This window comes from Neofelis nebulosa, chromosome 2 (assembly GCF_028018385.1).
Source record: "Neofelis nebulosa isolate mNeoNeb1 chromosome 2, mNeoNeb1.pri, whole genome shotgun sequence".
NCBI classification, from domain to species: Eukaryota; Metazoa; Chordata; class Mammalia; order Carnivora; family Felidae; genus Neofelis; species Neofelis nebulosa.
The window spans coordinates 177,381,056-177,400,748 of NC_080783.1; the positions used below are offsets into that span (position 1 = coordinate 177,381,056).

The 19,693-nt window shown below is 47.8% G+C and overlaps 1 long non-coding RNA gene across 1 annotated transcript; it reads left to right on the forward strand.

The window, feature by feature from the left end:
- The first annotated feature begins 564 nt into the window (after positions 1-564).
- Positions 565-9,801, forward strand: LOC131504685 (uncharacterized). The gene is made up of 3 exons (XR_009258113.1): positions 565-694; positions 5,254-5,439; positions 7,610-9,801. It is a non-coding gene; the product is annotated as an uncharacterized LOC131504685 (long non-coding RNA).
- The last annotated feature ends 9,892 nt before the right edge of the window (positions 9,802-19,693 follow it).

Sequence of the window (19,693 nt, forward strand, 5' to 3'; positions counted from 1 at the left end):
AGACATGGGTCTCCTTCAGGGACAACTTGAGCTCAAGGACTCCCCACAGGCCTGGCCAACCCATCTTGGAGCTATGCTGCAGTCAGAGACCATTCCTACCTCAAGGGCACTTCCTTTCCAATCTCCTGTTACAGAATTCAGACCTCCATCAGGGGCTCAAGGTTCTGCTGGTCTTCTGTTGCCGTCCCGCTAAATCTCTTACATAGTTAATGCTATCTGTGAGTCATCATGGCTGACCTCAACTAACACAGACATACAGATAGATGGGCGGGGAGAGGTACATAGACAGGCAAAACTAAAAAAAAAAAAAAAATCTAACTTTCTGTGCAATACTGGTAAATAGAAGACAGTGAATCATAATTTTTAGATCACTGAGAGAAAAAAATATAATGAAAGCATCCCACATTTTACTATATTCTCAGTGAAAGCTATTAGATACTAGTGGAACTCATAAATATTTCCAGTTATCTGCCTTCGGGGCACACGGGGGCTTGGCATTACTCTGCCCCTTTGCAGTTTGTCATGGTCATATGACATTCTTTGGGCAATGAAAATGTGTGTGTCACTTCTGGGCAGAGGCGTGTCCAGGTCGTGAGACTTCCCGGCACTCTCTCCCCTTGCTGCTCTGATCCGGGAAGCTTGCACTAATACAGAAGTGAAACATGGAGCTCTCACATGCAGGACAACCTTCCCAGTAAGTCTCCTGGACCCAGCCGCAAAGCAAAAGGGAGACTTTTCTTCTGTTAAGCCTTTGAGATTTGGAGAATATTGATTCCCGCAGCGTAAACTATTCGATTCCACTAATACAAAAGCCAGAGAAAAAGATGTAAGCTCCGCGAGGGCGCGGCCCTTCACTATCCCCTGTCATACCCACTTGCCCGAGAACATCATGAACTACCACCCTATATACTGGGGTGGTGGCGTTGGTGCTGGATCTTGACATTGAAAGAAATGTTCGGTTACTAAAGAATTAAAAGAGCATGTACCCATGCCCTTAGCTGAGGAAATCACTTGGGGAAGAATTCTAAACACATGAAAATTAAATTAAAACAAAAGTCTCCAGGTAGAAAAGATGACAAGCACAAGAAAGAGCGGTGGGCAGTAAATCTTGTGGTATTTTATGGTTAAATCTAAAAGGAAGATGAATGCTTGGCTGGGAATTGTAATACGAGTTAAGCGAGGATTATTGAAACCGAAGAGGCGTATTGTAAGACAATGTGGGATAATAGAACAAAAGGTCGGAATTTACTCAGCAAAACCCAGGAGGTAAGGGTATGAGGGGGGCCGGGGGCAGGTTCCACAAGGGAGTAGGAAGAAGATGAAGCTCCAACATTTAAGGGTTTTGTCACTGTGGCGAGCACGTGGCCAAGGAAAACGTTGAGGCGGGAAAGAATTAGGAAGAGTTATTGGATTTTTATGTAGTGATAGAGAAGCATTTGGCTGGAAAGATGGTTAACCATTACTGTATATGATTAAGAGGCCTATTGTTTGATCATTCAGTGGCCCAATAGTTATTGAGTACCTAGCATATGCTGAGTATTTTTATAGGTGTTAGGGCTGTATTGGTGAATACATCAGTAAATGAAACAGACAAGGTTCCTACTCTCACTCTCAAGAAGGAATGGATGGGTCATCAAACAAATAACAACATAATTTCAGATGGTCATGACCACCATTTCTTTTCCTTGACTAAAACCTGAGGAAAGAATAGAAATTACCTGTGGGAAGATGAGGAGACCAGTTTTCTAGGCAGAAAACTTAAGGCAGTGATAAGTTTGGTATGTTCAAGTAGCAGAAGGAAGGTCATATCGACCGGAGCTTGTGTGTGTGTCCAGGGTGGGGGTGGGGGCATCACAATACCAGTTCACAAAAGTGACAGATCACAGAGAACTCCATGAGGCTGAGTAAGAATGCGGGATTGTTCCAAATGTTTTGGAAAGCAATTGAGGGGTTTTAGGAAAGGGAGTGTCATGATGTGATTTAAGATCATGGGCTGATATGCACAGAAAGGGTCATAGAGGCCAGGGCAAGAGTGAAAGCAGGGACACCAACTAGGACACGATGGTAGCTTGGGCCAGACAGTGGAATGGGCATGGAAAATAGCGGCCAGATTGGGATTCTTTTGAAGATACAGGTAATGGAACCTGGCAATGGATTAGCTGTCCTAAGTGAGGGGAAGGAAAGAATTGAAGTTAACTCAATATTGTTGACTTGAGCACTTGAGTAGAAGACTCAGGGACAACCTATTGGGGGCTGGAGAGAGGGGAAGGTAAGTCATAAACAAAGCTATGTTTAGGCAAATTCCATCTGAGATGCCTATTAGACACCCAGGGAAAGATGCATCCGAGCTCACATTTGGATACATGGGCTGAGTCAGAACCCAGGGGTGGGGGTGAACAGTCATCAGAGAGGAGGCATCCGAAACCAAAGGAAGACTCAGGCTACTGTATTTCCACAGCTATTATATGTAAAGCACCTAGCCTGGGACTTAACACATGGTAGGTGCTCAATAAGTGATTTCTTCCCCCTTTCTCCTGGGGATGATTGAAGGTGGTCTCCTAGAATGAATCCTGAGCTGAGCATCAGGAGACTAGACCAGGGAAGAGTCCTGACATAGGCAGGACGTGTCAGCTTCTGGTCCTCAGTTCTCTCAGCAATTAGAAGAAAGTAACGGCCATCAGCAGTGCTGATCTGGGGACGGCACGGGATGGGAAAGGAATACAGTGAAGCATGTGGAAATTTTAGGGGGTGATGGGTATGTTCTTTACATTGTGCTGATGGTTTCACAGGTTTGTACATATCTCAGAACTCATCAAATTGGACACTTGATGAGTATGGATTATTTTATGTCAATTATACCTTAATAATGCTGCTAAAATAAAATTAAAGGGAACAGTTTCTGCTTTATTTATCTCCCTGGGTTGTTGGGTCTAGGATTAAATAATAGGATTAAATGATAACTATAGGGGTGCCTGGGTGGCTCAGTCGGTTGAGCGTCCAACCTCGGCTCAGGTCATGATCTCACGGTCCGTGAGTTCGAGCCCTGCATCGGGACTCTGTGCTGATAGCTCGGAGCCTGGAACCTGCTTCGGATTCTGTGTCTCCCTCTCTCTGACCCTCCCCTGTTCATGCTCTGTCTCTCAAAAATAAATAAACATTTAAAAAATTTTAAATGATAATTATAGAAGCGCTTGAAATAATAAAAACTAGACAGATGGAGCATGTTCTATTGCTGCTGACTTTTTGCTCCCTGTAAATAGGCACTGACTTATTCAGGAGCAGAAAGTAAGAGCTACAGGGTACATGGAGGAAAAATATGAAGATTTTCCTAAAAAAATGACAAACCAGACGGGAAGGGGACCGTATTAGTCAGGGTTCTCCAGAGAAACAGAACCAATGCGGGAGATGTGATTTATTACACAGAATTGGCTCGTGCAATTATGGAGGCTGGAAAGTCCTCAGATTTTCAGTCAGCAAGCTGGAGACCCAGGAGAGCCAACGGTCTAGTTCTTTTTTTTTAATTATTATTATTTTTTTTAATGTTTATTTATTTGGGAGACAGAGCACAAGCGGGGGGAGGGGCAGAGAGAGAGGGAGGGAGACACAGAATCCGAAGCAGGCTCCAGGCTCTGAGCTGTCAGCACAGAGCCCGACGTGGGGCTCGAACCCATGAACCGTGAGATTACGACCCGAGCCGAAATCGGACACTTAACCAACTGAGCCACCCAGGCGCCCCTACCAATGCTCTAGTTCTAGTCTGAGTCCACAGGCCTAAGAACCAGGAGAGCTGGTGGTATAGATCCAGTTGGAACTTGGAGGTTCAAGCCCCAAGGTGACTGGGTGTGTTAGGCCCCGCGTGAAGACAGGAAAAATCAAGGTCCCAGCCCAAAAGTAGTCAGGCAGGAAGAAGGCCCTCTTACTGTTTCTTTGCTCTATTCAGGCCTTCAACTGATTGGATGAGCCTCTCATTAGGGAGAGCAATCTGCTTTACTAAATCCACAAACCCAAATGCCAATCTCATTCAAAACCCCCTCACAAGCACAGTAATGTTTGACTAAGCATCTAGACATCCCGCAGCCCAATCAAGTTGACAGAAGAATTAGCCATCACGGGGACTATTACTTATTGAGCTACTATTTACAGCAAACCTCTATTACACCCCTGTCACAGATAAAACCCAAAGGGACCAAGAGGTGACATCGCTTGCCCCAGAACACAGGGCTGCCAAAATGACAGAGCCGGCTTTAAACTTCATTTCATCTGGGGCGCCTGGGTGGCTCAGTCAGTTAAGCGTCCGACTTCGGCTCAGGTCACAATCTCGAGGTATGTGAGCTCGAGCCCCGCGTCGGGCTCTCTGCTGACTGCTCAGAGCCTGGAGCCTGTTTCAGATTCTGTGTCTCCCTCTCTCTCTGACACTCCCCCATTCATGCTCTGTCTCTCTCTGTCTCAAAAATAAACAAATGTTAAAAAAAATTAAAAAAAAAAACAACTTCATTTCATCTAAGTCCGCTGTACCAAACTCCACTTCTTAGAATCCCAAAGCTCAGAGTTGAATGAGCCCTTAGGGATTAGCTAGTCCCTATCCTTGGTTTTGCAGAAATCCAGAGGCGAAGTGACAAGTTCAGGTGGCATGAAAACTATTGAGAGAGCCCGCAGCTCCTGCCCCATCACACCATCACTGCCGGTGTTGGGTTTGGGTGGAATCAGACTCCGTCTTTGGCCACTTCCAAGTCCAGCCTGGGAGGGAGGAAAATCCTACTCTGGGATCATGTTCTGCCCTCGTGGCCTCACCAGAGAATGTTCCAACGGCTGAGCCCCATCCTGCCCTCTCACCATTTCCAGCCCCTCTTTCCCAGACTGCCCTAGTCATTTTTTTCTTGGAGGAAAAAATGACACGCAGACATCCAAAATTCAGGAGTGTGGGGCTGTCTACTGGGGTCATCTCCTTTCCTGCAGGCTAGTTGCTCTTGGGGGAAAAGTCATGTCCATAAGGTTATAAATGACTGGATCCCAAGGATCCTAGTGAGCTTCAGAGAAGAAATAAGGGGAAGAAAGCCTAGTGGGGAAGGGAAAGGTTGAAGGATTCTCTACCTGAAAGATACCATCCTGGGGAAAGTTTTTTCCATGCTAATACTAGCCGGCATTTATCGAGAACTTACTGAGCAGTCAGCCACAATTCTAGGGGACTCAGGTTGTCTCAGTTATCACAGCCACTCAACAAGGTATGTACTTTTATGACCCCATTTTTTACAGATAAGAAACTGAGGCACAAAGGTGTTAAGTAACTTTCCCAGGAGCACACAGCTGATGGCTGGTGGAGCTGATTTTCCACCTCTGGCAGTTCGACTTCAGAACCTGTGCACTAACGCTTACACAACGGTTTCCGGTTTGCACAGCACGTTTCCACCAGTTATCTCATCCGATTTGCATACCACACCTGTGAGTCAAGTTTTGCTCTCTGCATTGGTTTCCTTCTTTATAAAATGAAGTTCACAGAGTGAAGAGACTCGCCCAAGTCCATCCAACAAATCAATGGTTGATACTCATTGATTCATTCAAAAAAATGTTTATCGGGGCACCTGGGTGGCTCAGTCGGTTAAGTGGCCGACTTCGGCTCAGGTCATGATCTCGCGGTCCGTGAGTTCGAGCCCCGCGTCGGGCTCTGTGCTGACGGCTCAGAGCCTGGAGCCTGTTTCGCATTCTGTGTCTCCCTCTCTCTCTGCCCCTCCCCCGTTCATGCTCTGTCTCTTTCTGTCTCAAAAATAAATAAACGTTAAAAAAAATATATCTTTGAACACTCACTAAGGGGTAGGCACAGCCACCGCCTTTAGGAAACCATAGGCTGTCCAGGGAGCTAGGCAATTACAATACAGTCTGACTTTTTTTTATTGTTTTAATTTTTATTTTATCATTTTTACTAAAGTGTAACAATGCAGTAAGGCATGCAAATCAAAGTGTGCTGTTCAATGAATATTCAATATGAACACATATGCATATACACATGTCTATGTGCCAACGTGCATAGGTATATATCTCTGAATCAAGATATAGACTATTTCCAGTTCCACACAAGGCTCCTTGATACCAAGGTCACTGTTATTCTGGCCTGTTTTCACCATGAATCTGTCGCGCTGGTTTCCAGCTTCATTGAAATGGACTCGGACAGTGCATACTCGTTCATACCTGGCTTTCCTTCCCCAACATTCACCCATGCTGCCGGTGTCATAGCTTTTTTTCCTTTGATTGCTGCACTGTATGGTCCTGTTTGACCACACCCGTGCACGGCAGGCTTGCTCTCTGGGAAGCCAACTCGGAGGCAGATTCGTAGGCAGAATGGCTACTGAGAAGTGCCCTTGGGTTGACAGCTGCAGACAGGAGAGACAAGAAGCAGGACGGGGAGCGGGGAGATATTCAGAGTTTGGTGCAGACCCAAGGACCACCTCAGCCAACCCCACGAGGAGCCTGGAAGCTAAAACAGCCTGTGTTAGCCGTGCTGTGCGGCTGTGGCAAAGCGGCCGTCTGCGGCCCAGGCAGATCTGGAAGGGCCAGAGAGCCTGAAGGTTGGCTGCTGGCAGCCATCCCAACAGCTGGGGAAAGCCCCACCTTGAAGAGGGATCTGGGCAGCACCTGGCCGTGCCCACGCTTTGATATATTTCTCCATTCTCCGGTTGATGGACATTTGGGTGGGTTCCACTTTGCACTATTATGAATCATGCTGCTATGAACATTCTTACAAATGTCTTTTGATGGACATAACCACTTGTTTCTGTTGGAGATATAACTAGGAACAGAATTGCTTGATCAGTTGTAGGGCATATATCAATTTACACTTTCACCAGCCATGTAAGAGAGTTTCCATTATTCCAACGCCTAGGATTAAAGTCTCTATAATTGTAGCCATTTTTGTGGGTGGGTATTTCGTGGCATCTCGTTATGGTTTTGATTTGCATTTCCCTGACCAGCTTAACACAGAGCCATCAAATATCTGCCTAAGCCACCGTGTCTGGTCAGCGTGCAGCCAAACTTGAACCCCAGGTAGTTGGTTCTAGAGACGCTATGTCTCTCCCCGTACGTGTTTCCACCGGGGAGTATCTATTTCTAAAGACTGAACTACTCCTGAAGCAATTGGTGACTCCCTCCCTGGGAGTCTGGTTTTGTGGTATGTATTCGTGTCCCCCTGGGGCAGAGGCTGACAGCCAGTCCCCACTTCCTTCTTGCTTCATACGCTTTCTGATCAGGTGTCTGATGACTATGTGCTTAGGGGAAAAGACAGTGAAACACAGGAGACGCCACTCAGGCTGCTGAGACTCATTTTCAGGGTCTTCAATAATGTCATGAAGCAATTGAACTTGCCGACACCGGAACTCCCGTAATGCAAACATCCTAAAGTACACAATGACAAATTTTCTTAGTATTTAAGCCATTTGAGTTAGTCTTCTGTTACTTGTAGCCAAAAACATCCTAACTCCCTCTTTCCCACACCTCATCTCCAACAGATTGGTACTTTTCTTCCTGGGGCTTCTCCTTACAATGTGGTCTTCTGGAAAATGCAAGAATGAGTCATTCTTGCAACGTTTATAATAACATAGATTATTTCGATTCTATGCAGAGCAACTCTAAATGGTAGGATTCGTGTCAACTCCATTTCCTAGATGAGGAAACTACGGAAACAAATCTCAGCTTCCTGAGGACTTGAACATCTCAAAGGTTCTTCCTAGCAATGACTTCATTTTTCAGAAACTACAGCCAAGAGCCAGAGAGAGGAAATATCTTGCTTATGGTCCCACAACTAGTGAGTAGAACACCTGAACTCAGTAGATCCTCATAGAAAACAATTCTTTCCTTCCAAGAAATTAACATACAAACATTCAACTGGGCACTCTGGGAAGCCAGAACACCCAGCCACTCCACATTTTAATTGCTCTATATCAACAGTCTTCTGCTTCCGAGGATGCCAGTCGGAACGTCTCCTGCACATCTCACAGAGGACACATATTCTGACACCAAGGAGAAAATGAAAGCAACTCCCTGTCCAAGACTCATAAAGTCAGCGCCTCTGCATAAATATACAGGTTTCCCTGAAGCTGGAGACTCGCTGAATGGCAGAGATGGTGTACACAGAACGGAGACCTGAGCTGAGCTCAGGTTCCTTCCCTCCCCACCCCCTCCCCCACCCCCTGCCTCTAGGAGAGGGCAGAGGAGCCTGGCTCCTGGCTCAGATTCTCCTAAGAGCGCTGCAGGCCTGGGTGGCTCAGCAAGTTCAGCATCCGACTCTGGACTTCTGCTCAGGTCGTGATCTCACGGTTCATGAGATCGAGCCCTGCGTCAGGTGCTGTGCTGACAGCATGAAGCCTGCTTGGGATTCTCTCTCTCTCTCTCTCTCTCGATAAATAAACAAACAAAAAGGAAACAAAAAGAACTTCAGGTGTCTCTCGTGCTCTCAGAGCTCTGAAGCTCCTCAGATTCCATCCTCTTCCACCGGGACCCTGCTTCCCTCTCTTCTCTGGAGCCGCCAACATTCTCTCTTCCTTCTGGAGAGCTCAGTCACCCCATCCCCCCTGCGGGCTGTGAGGAAGTCACCATCTACCAGCTCCACAGACACACTCTTATTTGCTGCCCCTAAAATTAAGCCCTTGACCCTTCTCTTATGTGAGTCGTACTGGGAGATTTTAACACAAAGGCCATTTGGCTGAGAGGCTTTTGGCGTTACTGAGAGAGGAACGGACAGGGGGCCACTGCAGGGCCTCCCTCACACAGCAACTCCCAGGCCTTGTTAAGGACCTTGTACTTACCCAGAAGGCAAAGGGAAGCCAATGAGTCATTTTAAGCAGGAGTGCAGCAAGATCCCATCTGGGTTCTAGAAAAACCACTCTTGTGGCCAAGGGAAAGTTGGGGAGGACAAGGGACAAGACTAGAGACAAAGGGCAATCATTTGGGCTGCTTTGTCAGGTAAGGAGCTCCTTGTCACTGAAGCATGCAAACGAGATAGAGAAGCTATAAGGAAGATTCCTGCAAAGACACACAGTTGGACTAGCTCGTGCCTGAGGTCCCTTCCAGCTTGGAACCACCAAGAGAAAACCTCCCTGCCCCAACCCAAACTCCACTCCTCTTAAGCTCACAAGCTGGGACTGCAGTGTCCCCATCCATGCCTGAGTAGGTTTCTGTCTCCATGGCATATTTGAGGTGCTCAGCCAGTGCCCCCCATGGGGACAAGGGGCGGTCCCATTTTGTTGTGCAACAGCTCATAAATCCAGGAATTACAAACAAAGAGAATTCTGTTATAGGTATATGCCATTTGAAATACAATCTCTGCAAGGGCTTTATGTTTGTCATGAATTTTATAAATTGTTGCAGTAATTAACAGGGCATAAAACAGGCTTCCTACCCCATCCGGGAAGGCCTTCCTGAATGCTCCATTGTCAGATGTGCCTCTCAGGCCCTCAGAATGGCGGTGCCCTGGGTGATGCTGGGTGTGGGATTGGGGGTGGGGGCTGCAACCCCGGGAAAAACGCCTTCATTCACGGGCGGTAGTTTAATGGGCTCATTTTAGGTGGCTTAGAGAATGACATCAAGATTTATCTCCTGGGCCCTTCCCTCAATAAATTAGAATGGGGCCCGGGGCCGGGAGACAATTAAGACCCTCTCCCACGTTTCCATCCAAAGCTGGGCAATGAGAAGTGTTTTCTTCGTTGCTCTGACTGCATGCGTTTGGGGGATTTTGCCACTTTTTCCCCCCTTGTTTTCTTTCCCTCTGGGAAAACCGTCAAATGCTGTATGGAAAATAAAGACCCCAATTCATGAGCACAGGTTTGATTTCTTTCTGGAAAATAGTACCTTCTCGAAGTCTGAAATGACCCAGAGAGTTATTCCTAGCCCTCCCTGGAGAATGCTATCTCTCTCCACGTAGCTTTGCAGGATGTTGGGAGACAGTCAACAAGCTTAGTGTCCTTGGGACTCCCTCGTCATGGCTTTTTCATTAAGGAATATTTCAGGCAGACAAAAAAGTATAATTGGTATGAATAGTATTTATGAACCCACTATCTGGCTGAAAATAGAAAACATTGCAGGTCACAATGAAGCCCCCTGGCCCCTCTCCCATTTTCCAATAATGTGTCCTGTGGGATTTTAGCAGGGAAGGGACATGGTCAGATGAGATCGGGTTGCCCACTGTGACCAATCCACAGAGTGGGTCCATAGAGGAACCAAGGCTGGTTGTGAGACACCAGGCCGAACACCGGAAGGGTGTTCGATGGTCAGACCAAAGACCATAGCACTCCAGGCCCCACCCTGCACCCCTTAATGCTGAGCATGGAAAATCAACAGGTAAATGAAATTTGTGAGTGACAATGGCGATTGATACCGCTATCTCACCTTTAATCAACCCGGTATTTTTCAAGCTCACTAAATCACCAAATCCTCCCCGTAACTCTTTATTTCATTCCAATTTGACATATAGGGAAAGGGATACTCAAGAGAATGAAATAATTTTCCCAAGACCGTGCTGTTGGTTTGGGGTCCTGGCTAATGCCCCTATAGCTCTTTCCTTGACCTTGAGTCACCCCGTAACACCTAGGACAGACCCTGGCACGTACAGGTTGTGCTCTCTCAGCACTTTCTGTACAAATGGATCGCTCCTTCTACACATCCATCCTCTCTATTCTTTGGAGATGTAATCGTACGTAGCCTGTGTCATTTTTCGGACGCTTTTGTACATAAAATCACTCACAATGATATGTCTTCTAACTTGGAAGTAAGCTCCTCGAAGTGGGGAGAGATCATGTTTCTTATCTCCTGGCACAAAATAAGAAATCATAACTATAATTAGATAACGGGCATAGGCTTCTACAACCAGAAGAGATATTTGAGGACATCTGGTTAAATACCTTCCTTTTACAAATGAGGAAACTGCGATTTGGAGAGGAAAAAACAAAAAAAAAATGCCTGGTCATGGTCCCTAGGGTGTGTGAGGAGGACGTTGTACATGTGTCCTGTGGCCACTTTCTCCCAGATTCTTTAGCCAGACCATATTAGAAACCTCCGGATGTGCCAGGCTCCAGGACGGGCACTGGGATACCACAGGCAACAAGATTCACACTGTAGCCCAGGGGTCACAGTAGCTTCGGGGACAGCCCCCCTGGAAGAAGCCACACCACAGAAGAAAGTCGGGAGAGGCAGAGCCTGTGGGGAAGGGAAGAGCTGGTACCCAAAGTAAAGACTTTCAGCTTCTAATTTTACACTCTGGGGCAACCGGACACATTTCCCCTTTCTTGACCTCAAGCACTCCCAAAATCAGAGGAAGGGAACCAAAATCTCTTGGAACCTCTGACTTATAATGGAGAAGTCCTGGCTTCGAGAAGCCTGGAAGCCGGCTGTCTATTCTCCCAATAGTGAGTGCAGAAATCCCAGCCACAGGTCCTACCGAGCACTCCTAGGGTGGGACCCTCACTGTTGTTGGGCGAAGGATTAGAGCAAACAGCCTTGGGGGAGAGAGATAGCATCTCTCCGAGAGTAGGGGCAAGTTGGTTTGTTGGCCCATCTAATACAGACAACACCTCCCCCAGGGCAAGGGTCAGGCAGGTTTGCAAGCAGCCAGCCCATTATCAAAGATTTCTTTCCCTAAACCCAAGGCTCCTCTGCTGTGAAGCACACCTCTTAGAAGTATAGCACCTATCCGGGCCACTTTGCATCAGCGCCAGGGGGCCTGAGGGACAAGAGGAAATTGACATGCATGCGATGCTTATGCTGCCTTTGTCTGTAACCCAGGAATTACTCGTCCCCTCCCAGCATCCGTGAAATAGTGGTGGCTAACTCGTGAGCTTGGAAGTAGGATAAAGTCTCAGACTCCTCTCCCTGCTGTTTTCTAAGCCAGCCCCTCCGGTGTTTGTGTTATTCCTAGACAGTCAAGTCCCTTCTTTTCAGTTTTGTTGTTTTGGTTGTTGTTAGGGCAGATTTAAGCTGGAGTAGCTTTAAGCTTTGTTAGAGTAGAGTTAAGCCTTTAGGGGCTGGCTGCAACCGTATGGTGACCACCTGACCTGGTTTGTCCCACATTGTCATTCCATTTATTCCTGCTGTCCTGGCAGACCTATTAATAACACTCCTTTTCATTCCCAAAAGTGTCCTAGTTTGGATGATACATTATATGGACACCCTAATTAAAGGGAGCTTGAATGACTAATCTAGCCACCAGCCCCAGGGCGACAGCCCCCATATGCCTGTAGTATCTTCCTGCCAAAATGATAGGGTACAAGGTAAGGCTTCATGCTCCAGTATAAAAACGTCATGGCTTTGGCAAGCTGTTTAACCTCTTTGTGCCTTGATTTCTTTACCTGTAAAATGAGTATAATAATAGTGATGAGCTTTGGGGGTGAAGGTGGGGTGGTGGGGGGGGGCGGTCTGGAGCCGACAACCAAGAAAAGAATTCTTGAAGACGTCTTTGGTGCAAAAAGGTGATTTTATTAAAGCATGGGGACAGGACCCGTGGGCAGAAAGAGCTGAATGGCTGGTTTTATACTATGGAGCTGGGGAGGTAAAGTCAAAAGGGAGGCCTCCAGAGGGACTCTGACACTCTGAAGAGGACCTGAGCCCTTGCTATTGTCAAGCTAAGGTTCTTTTCCCTCTAGTAAGGCGTTAACATTAGGACAGTAGGGGGTGTCTGGAGAAACGCTATACTCTGTATTTGCCTCAAGTATTTATCAATGGGCTGCAGGTTGTGAAAAATGTAATTCTACCTGCCATTTCCTTCTTGCCTTTGTTCCCTGGATCACTATGGAGGGGTGATGTTGGGGCTCCAGAAAACTGAGTCTATAGGTTTCTGAAGACGAGGCTATTGATAAGATTGCCTTTTTCTTGTAATTTAGCAAGACATCTGTAAACTGATGGAGACTCATGTCCTGCACGACTGTGATCTCTATCAGTTAGCTATTTGTTCTCTTTCCTCTCCTTTGTCCCTGGGTAGCCAGGAGTGCCGGAGGAATGTCACACACACATCCCACCTGGCTGGTGGGGGGTGGGGGTGGGGTGGGGGGGATGCACTAGCTTACATTCTGTCCTCAGCACCCCCCAAGCTCCCTCATCAACAGGATCTACCTCATAAGGTTATGTTAAGATTAAGTCAGCGAATATATGCAAATGCAAAAGACGCAGGGCAATGCCTCACACCTGGTAAATATCATGTATTATTACCATTTGTGCTCTCATTACCTTTAGCACCGGCATCTTCATTTAACTACAAGATCCCCGACTTCTTTGGCCATTTGTCAGTAACCACTGATCTGGTTCAAGCATTCACAGACCTAGCAAGAACCCTCAGTGGGTAGGCACACCAGGTCTGCGGTTCCAAGCAAGACTGTATTCCGTCCAGTTCTGGATGGCCACTCACTTGGCTTCTCACGAGAGCCACGGGAGGGCTCGTCTGTAAGAGAGTCACAGAAGCGTGCAGTAAATAATTATGAATAAATAAGGGCAGCGTCCTGCCTGTAAATCTGTATCTAGTTCATGAATCCAAACTTTCACCATTTTCTAGGTACATGGTGAAGGGGTGGGTGTATATCCACATACCTATGTTTTGCTAAGGGCTGTACTCCATATCTAAGAGGAAAAGGGGTGCTATTAATATATAGGCCGGGACTATAGGCATAAACGAGGGCTGTGTGAGGCTAATCAGATCACTCGGTCAACTGGGAATGACACACACAACCGAACAGTTTGCCTTAGGAGCTAGTACGCCCCGGTGTCCGTGTCTCTCAGCAGACTTTGTTGGGTTGTGGGTGGAGAGCAGGAGTCCCTCTTGTTGTAACAGGCTCATGCCCTGGCCAAACAACTGAAGCACAGGGCAGCATTTCAGTTACAAATCAAGCTCTCTAGGTCTTGTTAAGGTCCCTTCCAACTCTGCTGGGTTGGCCAGTGGGGGAGTCTCTGATTCTGTGCACTCTATAAAAGGCAGGACATTTTTATGGCCCTGGGGGACAATAAATGTTAAAACACCAAAGGTGGCAATATAACAAGTATGCAAAACATCCCGAATGGTCTTAAATCTCCAAGCAGCATGGCTTGTGTTTGATTGTCTTCGAGTCCTGACAAGAATAATGAATCGTCCAATATGCTCTCCACCAGGGCATCAGGGAGGAAGCGTTGAGCATGTCAAGTATGAAATATTCCTCTTTTTAAAATTCATTTGTCTCCCCGTGAAACCTGAGCTGCCTCGCACACTCCAAGTGAGTGCCTGCACCCCTTGTGAGGAGAGCAACCTGGGACGTTGCTGTGAGCATTTGTAAAAGAAAGACCTCTGGGATTCAGTCCCCAGGGCCATGAGCTGTAGAAGGTGGTCACCGGGCAGAATATTTGTCCCTTCTGCGAATTGCTGGTCAGACTGAGAGCTGACATCCTGTTGACTTCTCACATGGCTTTCCTTGACCAGGGGAGCTACAGAAATAATAACAACAACAATAATAGCAGTTAGGTTTACCATTTTATTGTGCAGGTGTTTGTGACAGTTAGGTCCTCAGGGCAGCAGACACTGGGACGAGTTGGGGACATAAGTAGCATATTAGGGGCCATGTCTGTAAAAGTTAAAAAGAAGGAGCAGGGAGAAGAGGGCAGGGAAAGCCTTTAGACTGGGATATGGATCTTCTGGCACCTGGGAAAGGAAATCAGGGAGGAAGCAGGATTGGTGAGGAGTTGACCCCAAAAGCAATGCAGAATTGACAACAGACCAGCCAAGCCAATGGGGAGCTCTGCAGCAAAGATGGCCCGTGACAGGACCCCCACACTGGACAGAAATGGCCCAGACTCCAATAGCCCCAAGTGCCCAGTCGTTGGCTGGGGCTGCCCAAGAAGGACAGGGTCTCAGGTCAGAGGCTGAGGCAGATCCTGGAGGGGCTGCAGCTGGAGGCCTCAGACCTGCACGGCCACCACGGTATTATTCTACCTGTTTTAGCACGGACTGCATAACGGAGACCCAGAGAGGTAGTTGCCCAAGTGTACACAGCGAGTAAGCTGTGGAGAAGAACTTGATTTTGTACAGACCTGGTTTCAAAGGTCTGCCCCCTTAGAGCCATCCAGAAGTACAGTGAGAAGGAGGCAGAATCTCGCGGGATCCCAGAAGAACAGGCGGCACTTGGGGCTCTGGGGATAAACACCCCAGGGGGAGGGGGCCGTCCAGGCTCCCACACAATCATCACGCGTGGGAGAGCAGGGAGGGACGGCTTTCCGGGGGCACCTCTGCCTGGTGTTGGAGTCTAACCTGTAGCCACCATTCAAACGCGATGCGTGTTTGGTGCCTCGTTACCAGGGGTTTCTGACCTACTGACTCAGCGACTTCATCCCAACGTGAAGTGCAGAGTGTGGGGGCAGTGAGAGCAATTCTCACTCTCTGCCACCCTCCGGAGTGCAAGACATGACCTCTCCCAGCCTCCCTGACCCATCTTATCCACTCGTTTATGGACCACACTTCCCAGAGGGCCCTTCCTCTCCTGTTCCAGGAACTAGACCGGGGGCCGCAGACACCTCCCCAGACAGAGGTGCGCACAGAAAAGCGACGAATGGAGGGCCCAAGACCGGCTTCCTCCTAGCTCCGTGTTTCTGAGTACGACACCTAGGCTGTGCCTGTCCTCACCTTGAACTTCTGGACACCCCAGTGCCCGACGGGCTCCAGCCCTTGCTGTTTGGCTCCAAGTCAACCCCTGGCCTAGCATCTGTGTTCCGTTCTCTCCTCCAGCCTCCTCGACCGGCCTGGATAGTTGAGAGCCTCATAGCATGGACACCGTGAAACCCTCCTGGATGAGGCCCGGAACTGAAGGTTCTGCTGAAATGCAGCCCCGAAGGTCTCCACCACCCAAGTGCAGCTCACATCTTATATGCTGAGATGGAGAACACTTCGAGGCACGAGAGTGCGTCTGGCTGAGCTGAAATGAATTGGGTTCGGCATCTTACGGGCTCTGGAGTATGCGGTAGTCAGAACAGGAGTGTCTGTCCTTGAGCTGCTGTCAGAGAACCTACATTCACACCCAAGAGGACGGGATCTAACCGCTGACCAAGGTCTTCCCTGGGGAAGCAGATGGATGGAAAGAGTGTCAGCCTGGCATCAGGAGGACTTGGATTCCCATCCGCTTCCTCGGGAGCCTTGGGCAGACCACTTAGTCTCTGTGAGCCTCAGTTATCCCTTCTGCATAATACGACTAACCGTGTTTTTTTTCAATTTTTTAAATGTTTTTCTATTTTTTATTTTTTTTTTTTAAATTTTTTTTTTTTCAACGTTTTTTATTTATTTTTGGGACAGAGAGAGACAGAGCATGAACGGGGGAGGGGCAGAGAGAGAGGGAGACACAGAATCGGAAACAGGCTCCAGGCTCCGAGCCATCAGCCCAGAGCCTGACGCGGGGCTCGAACTCACGGACCGCGAGATCGTGACCTGGCTGAAGTCGGACGCTTAACCGACTGCGCCACCCAGGCGCCCCAAATGTTTTTTTATTTTTGAGAGAAAGAGAGCGTGAGCAGGAGAGGGGCAGAGAGAGAGGGAGACACAGAATCTGAAACGGGCTCCAGGCTCTGAGCGGTCAGCACAGGGCTCAAACTCACAAGCCATGAGTTCATGACCTGAGCCGAAGTCGGACGCTTCACTGACCGAGCCACCCTGGTGCCCCCAACTCATCATGTTTTGAAGGTTAAAAAGCTAATGTACAGAAAGCTCGTAGCTGCTTTGAGTCACCAGATGATTCTAAGGTTTAGTGAGAAATAAATACAAAATGTCTATGTCGACTACACTTTAACAACCACCACCACCACCACAACAACAAAGATCATCATCAACAATAAAAAGTCTAATAAAGGGGCAACTGGGCGGCTCAGTCGGTTAAGCGTCCGACTTCGGCTCAGGTCTTGATCTCACGGCTCATGAGTCAGAGCCCCATGTCAGGCTCTGTGCTGACCGCTCAGAGCCTGGAGCCTGCTTCCCATTCTGTGTCTCCCTCTCTCTCTGCCCCTCCCCTGCTTGTGCTCTCGCTCTCTCTCTCTCTCTCTCTCTCTCTCTCAAAAATAAACATTAAAAAAAAGTCTAATAAAATACCTAGAGGATGGTAGGTACAAAATAAATTATGCTTGTTGAACGTATGATTATCTACTATTTGCCAATAGTAACTCTTCATAAATAATCCCACAATGATTTCTATTTTATGGAACATTTACAAACCTGTTATCCTATTTGACCTTTCAACCTGGTCAACAAGATCCTTTGTATCTCCATTTTACAGAGCTGTAAACGGAGATTTAAATGGCTGGCCTCCAGGTGCCTTGCTTAGGGTCACGCTGCCCCACAGCCAAGAAACGGACTCTTTTTCCAGACCTTTCATCCCGCAAACCTGGCCTGTTTCCCTGCTTCTCCTGGCCCCCATCTCCCCATCGCACAGTTCTGTGAATTCCAGGAGACCAGAAATCCCATTTCCTATTGTGTTTGGAAACTAGGAGAACAGGCAGTTAAAGGGACAGGCCTCTGGTCATCCCCAGGCCAGAATAAGAGGAAGAACTGGTTTCTGTCATCGAGCCAGGCTTCCAGACGATGCTCTGAGGGGAGCTTGGCAGTATCTCAGGCAGCTGGGTTGAATCTCACACACGCCCTGAGAGGCAAGCTCAGGAATAAACTCATTTTACAGATAAGGACAATTCAATGCCAAGAAGGAAAAGAAATGCACCATGGTGACGTGCAAAGAGCCTGGACAGGGGATCAGGAGCCCTGAGGTTAAAGTCCCAGCGCAGGCATGGACATATCATGAGGCCATGCCTAAGTCCGAGCTCTCTTCCCACCTTAGTTTCTTCCTTCGTGATTTTCCTACGATTTACTCAGAAACCAACCTCTGGGCGAGCCCCTCGCAATATCCACGAGCTTGGCCGCTTACAGAGCTCTGGTCCCCGGTGGCTCTCGCATTCTAGGGTTACTAGTGACTTTCTTAGGACCTGGAAGAGGCAGAGCCCATGTGAATATGTGGGTCCCCTACGGGGACTTCCTGCCACTCAAATGTACTATTCCAATCCAGGGGTAACAGCCGGTCTTCTGCTCCTTTCCCAGTGCGGAATGGAAGCCTGATCACAGTTCACACCTGTAATTTGAAGGTGAAGCTGTAAATGGAATCCAGACAGGAGTGGGTAGCGTGGGGATGAGGGGCCGCCAGACCCGAAAGCATGGCACTCCCATGACAAGGAGGCTGAGAGGCTTGCACTCCAGCAGGCTCACATCCTGGGGGACGCAGGTGGCTTCCTTGAGGGGCTGCTGGAGGAAGCTGAGGTTCAGCTGTGCAGCGGGGAACCCCCCTCCACCTACCCCCAGCCCCCGTACACCCTCAGTCCCCATCCTGCCATCCCGGCCTTGGGGCCTCCCAGGAAGTGCCCACGGAGCCATGCTCAAGGCGGCTTGCTACAAGGTCTTGTCAGAGAAGCAGGATAGTTTGGACCCTCCCCGCTTAAAGGTTACTTCGTTCACACTAACGGTCTTGATGGCTCAGTGATTCTTAATAAAAGCAAATGTGCGTCAGGATTTCTGCACGGTTTCTTCAGAAACCAACCACTCGGGGTGAGCCCAAGGGCTGACCCTCATAATCCCACACACCTATATAATTTTCAAAGCTCTGGTTATTGATATTTCCGTTTGTAAAAGAGTAAGCTAGGGTCTGCTGGTTCCAGAATTCATACTCATGACCCAGAGTCCAGTAAAGAGATAGAAACACCTGATATGAACAAGGACAGATTAATTAATAATTAATTAATAATTAAAAAATGATTAACTAGTAACGGTGATATCAGGAAGGGTGGGCGTGTTTCATGGTCTGAGTTACGTCTACCATACAACGCCACAGAGGCAAACATCAACAAGCCACGCAAGCTTACGTGTGTCTCAAATGCTAGGTAACATGACGAGGTGTTGGAAATTCAACAACGAACAATATAGGCATAGCTCCTGTCTTCATAGAGTTCAGGTTATAGTAAAAATACCTCATAGCTTATGGGGAAGCATTGAGAAACTCCAGCTTAGACACTGAAACTAAGTGGGACCCATTAGAATCACCCGGAATGCCTACAAAAAAAGGGATTGGCATATCTCAATCCCACCCCAAACCCAATGAATCAGAATCTTGACAGGTGCTCGGGGAACACTCAGTACAAACCCCTTAATCTTACTGAGTTGATTAGGGGAAGGGGGTACCGAGGAAGGCCTTCCAAAAGACCAATAATGGAAGAGCTCACCATCATTGCGTGCCAGCTAGGTACAAGGCACGATGCTAAGCATTCTATATGCATTATCCCATTTTATACTCCAGCAACCTCTTACTATTACATTTGTTAATCACGTCGACCTTTTGAGTTATTATTTTCATTTCTATCTGTCAATGATTGAAATGAAGCAAAGAGCAGTTAAGTAGTCTGTCCAAATTCACAGTAAGTAACAGAACTTTTAGCCATTATACTATATAGCTATCCAACCTGGCCCCTGAGAAGTCAGTGGGAATTTTCCCAAAACCCTACTCTCTTCTCTCTGGCCATCTTCCCATTCTGCAGCTCCTCTTTCTGAAAGAATAGCGTGTGCCAAGGCCCAGAGGTAAGAAAGAGCACAGACCATTCAAGGTGGCTGAGGAACAGAGAGTGATCATTGATGAGGCTGGATTATAAATGCTCAAGAAAAAGTAGGGCACAAAAGCTAGACCTAATA